Source organism: Martes martes, assembly GCF_963455335.1.
Source record: "Martes martes genome assembly, chromosome: 5".
Lineage (NCBI taxonomy): Eukaryota > Metazoa > Chordata > Mammalia > Carnivora > Mustelidae > Martes > Martes martes.
Window position 1 is genome coordinate 46,294,337 of NC_137892.1, and position 4,572 is coordinate 46,298,908.

At 35.7% G+C, this 4,572-nt stretch overlaps 1 pseudogene across 1 annotated transcript; it reads left to right on the plus strand.

Annotated features, from left to right (window-relative positions):
* The first annotated feature begins 223 nt into the window (after window positions 1-223).
* On the plus strand, window positions 224-772 carry LOC308343286 (large ribosomal subunit protein uL22-like; annotated as a pseudogene). The gene has a single exon. The product of its transcript is annotated as a large ribosomal subunit protein uL22-like (transcript).
* Window positions 773-4,572: the final 3,800 nt, after the last annotated feature.

The following is a 4,572-nucleotide window of genomic DNA, read 5'->3' on the forward strand; positions in this document are numbered from 1 at the left end:
GCATTTACAAAACACACATACACACACACACAAAAAAAAAAACTATAGCTCACATTAAAATCAATAGCAAGACACTAAATCCTTTCCTCCCAAGGTATGACAAAGATAACCCCTCTTGTCATTTCCATTCAACATTGTACTAGAGGATCTATGCAGGAAAATTGGACAATGAAAGGAAATAAATGTTCCTCTTCCCCTAAATGGCTTGAAGTGACCTCTGAAAATGGTTTCCTATTCACTTGACCCAGAAAACCCTACAAAATCATGCAAATCAAGAGGTTCAAATCTTCGTTTTCACTTTAAGAATGAAACTTCCCAGTCAAGGGTGTGCATCAAGGGTGTCCATATCCAAAAAGCCACCAAGTATCTGGAAGACGTCCCTTTGCAGGAGCAGTATGTGCCACTCCATCGCTACAATGGTGGAGTTGATAGTTGTGCCCAGGCCAAACAGTGGGGCTGGGCACAGGGTTGGTAGCCCAAAAAGAGAGAATTTTTACCGCACATGCTTAAAAATGCAAAGAGTAATGCTGAACTTAAGGGTTTAGATATAGATTCTCTAGTCATTGGGCACATTCAGGTACACAAAGCCGCTAAGATGTGGCACAGAATTTACAAGGTTCATGGTCAGATTAACCCATACATGAGTTCTCCCTGCCACATCGAGATGATCCTTATTGAGAAACAGTAGATTGTTCCTAAAACAAGAGGTTTTACAAAAGAAAAAATGTCCCAGGAGCAACTGAAGAAACAAAAATTTATGGCCCAGGAGTAAATTCTGCAGAGAACAAATGCAAAAGAGAGAGAGAAATAACAAATTTTCTGGATTAGAAAAAAAGTAAAAATATCTCTATCTGTACATGATATGATCTAACATATAGAAAACTTCAAAGAGGAGCACCTGGGTGGTGCAGTGGGTTAAGCATCTGACTCTTGATTTCAGCTTAGGTCATGATCTTGGGGTAGTGAGATTGAGCTTCATGTCTGGCTCCTGTGATCAGTATGGAATATGATTTATAGTATCCCTTCTTCTCTCTCTGTCCCTCCCACTTGTGCTCTCTCTCTCAAAAATAAATAAATACATCTTTCAAAAAAAGGAGAAAAAAGAAAATCCCAAAGAATGCACCAAAATACCTACTTCAATTAATAAATGAATTCAAGCAAGGTTGTAGGACATAAGATCAATATGCAAAAATCAATTATATTTCTATATATTAGTTATAAGCAGCCCCAAAATGAACTTTAATCCCATTCATAATAACATAAGAATAAAATTTAGGAATAAATTTAACAAAATAAGTATAAGATGTTTACACTAAGAACTACAAACTAAGTTGAAAAAATTGAAGACCTGAATGAATGGAAAGAAATCCCATACTCATGAATTGAAAGAATTACTACTGGGGGGAAAAAAAAAAAAAAAAAGGTCACCTTTCCCAAATTTATTTACAGATTCAATCCAATCTCTCTCAAAATTGAAAATGGCTTTTATGCAAATTGACAAGCTGGTAGTAAAATTTATATGAAAATGTAAGAGACCCAGAATAACTAAAACAATCTTGAAAAAGAATAAAGTTGGAGCACACATACTTCCTCATTTCAGAACTTTCTACAAAGTTACCATAATCAGTATAGTGTGAAACATAAGGATAGCCATATAGATCAATGGATTAGAATTGAGAATCTAGAAGGAAATCCTAACATTTATAGTCCATTAATTTTTGCCAAAGAGGACAAGGCAATCCAATAGGGAAAGAATAGTCTTTTCAATAATTAATACTGAAATAACTGGATATCTACTTACAAAATTATGGATTTGGACCCAAGTCATACCCTATAATTAACTCAAAGCATATCATGGATTTAAAAATAAGAGCTAAAACCATAAAACTTTTCAGAGAATACATAGGAGCCAATGATTAGCTCCTATGTATTCTCTTAGCTATGGGAAGGAGTTCCTGGATATGACACGAAAATGACATGGGATTACAGGTTTGAAAAGTTGGATTTCAACAAAATTTAAAACTTACATGCAAAGTTACCATCAACAGAGTGAAGAGAAACTGGGAAACTGTATTTTCAAGTTATGTATCTGATAGGTATTTGTATCCAAAATATATAAAGAACTCTTATTACTCATTAATTTAAAAAAAAAGTCCAATTTTAAAATGGGCAAAGGATGTGAATAGTTTTCCAAAATTCTCTTGCCCTCTGGTTTCTGGTTAGGTTTATCCAATGGGAGATGTAAATAAAAGAATCAAGGATGGGGAAAAGGAGAGGTTGGAATATTTGTTCCCCTGGCTATCTCCCTGTGGTATTTTGTGAAAATACACTTCTCTAGCAACGGCACCATTCTTGTTAGGTGACACTTACAGACAGGCCCTGATAACCATTTCCTCTAGCTGTCGCACCAAGCTTCCTTCCCCCAGAATATTTCAGAATTCCTTGTAAGACTTTCTTAACCTTGCTCACATTTGTATAAATGATCCCTTCATAAACCTCTTTTTAATCACTTCTTTTGAGTGGGCCATATGTTTTAGAGAAGCTGGGATTCATGTAGTAACTCCCCAATGAAAGTTCCCATTTTAACCAAATATCTGTTGAGTAACAACACATAAACTCACTGCTCCATAATCCTGTGGACATCTGTCCCTCCTTTCTGACTTTAGAAAACTTTTCTTGACTAGGGAAAATCCTTTTCTGTTAAGGATTTTCCTCACAAGTCCTTTTCTTCTCTGTTTCAAGAACATACAACATAATCTCAATGACTCAAATTCAAAAGGAAAATTGAGAAAGGAAACTTGTCATGTAGTTTCCTACATTTCCAAAACCTCCCCATGAGGTAAAAGACCCCAGAATATGATCCAATGTGTGGGAAGAATAGGGAAAAAAGAAAATAACTTCAAAATTTTCTTAAAAAAAAAAAAAATGGCCCTGACATACTATCATCTATGTCAGTGTTTCTCAACCAGGGGCAATTTTTCCTCTTAGAGAACATCTGGCAATGTCTAAAAATATTTTTGGTTGTCACACAATGAGGTACTCCTGTTATCTAGTGGTCACAGGCCAGAAATGCTGTTAAACACCTTATGATGCACAGAATTTTTCCTTCTCACTAAAGCATTAGCCAACCTAAAGGTTGATAATGCTGAGGTTGAAAAGTCTAACCTACCTTGACCTACATGGTTCTATGACAAGGTGAGAGGTCGCAGCTGCTGCCTTGCTGACTGTTACACTTAGCTATTGGCTGAGTCAGATCCAAATTCCAGGCTGCCATTAAAAACCCTTTAATAAAGTGTGCCTCTCATTCACCTTGTCAGAATATGCCTAACCTGTGCTGCAGTTATATGGAATGCCCTTTTGTTTCTTCCACACACCCTCTTATATTTCCCATCCTTTCCTAATTCTCCTCCCTTTGACTGTTACATTTTTGTTTGCTGGACTTGTAAGCTCTCCTACCCATCTTCAGATGTCTAAGCCAGGTCAATTCTCCATCTCTAATTCTGTCCTCCCACTCTTTTGCATTTCCCTAGCACTGTCATAGGGACAAGATCTCCCTGCAAAATGTGTTAGAATCCTTTGCTTCATATTATGGTCCTTTGGAAAATGTCTGTTCTCTAACACTACACTATATACTCCCTTTTTTTAATACAATTCATCTTTACAAAATAGTGATAATAACAAAAATTAACGCTTATTGAAACTTACTCTGGGCCAGATACCATGCTACATCCTTTTCATGGGTTATTCCATTAAATATTTTATCTCCAAAAATAACATTCAGACAGTTAACAACTGTTACATCACAGGTACTGCCCAGCTTGATAAAATGCCAGTTGCAATTAGTATCTCCAAACAGTGGTGGGCTAATGAACATCAGCCCAACTTTTACAGCACTCTGTTTCTTCTCTATTACTTCACATGCAATTGGAAGCCAATGAAAATTTATAGAATACACTAATAAACCATTGAAGATATAACAACGTTAGCAGGAAATCGTATCTATTTCACCTTTTATTTTGCCAAAAATTAGAGAAGTGTGCTAAACAAAGAGAAGGTACCTGCAAATATTTATAAAATAAACAAAAAAAAAATAGGTATCACATATTTGCTCTGTGCTAGACACAATATTACACATTTATTGTATTATTTCAGCCCATAGAATAATGTCACCAAGAAGAAATTGCCATAACATTATGGTTAAAGAAATGAGATGCATAGGGATAAACCATAACAGAGTTAATATATTGTTGGAAAGAGATTAAGAACAGTTCTGTGTAGCTACTTAGATGTATGTTGCTCATAAGAAACTCTACTAGGTGGCCAGTGGTGGCAAACACTCACCCCAAGTAAAGTAGAGAAATGGGTGGAGACAATTGCATTCAGGTAGAAAATTATTCAAGGAAAGTGTGAGAAAGTGGATTTGTCTGTCTTTTTCTTTTTGAAATAGTGAATAAAAGGTAATGGTGGTTGTGGTCCCATGTTGTTTCTAGCAGTAATAAAAAGATTCCTACATGAAGCTACAGTGGGAAATTTAGTACACATATTTAACAGGACAAAACCTCTAACTTTTTA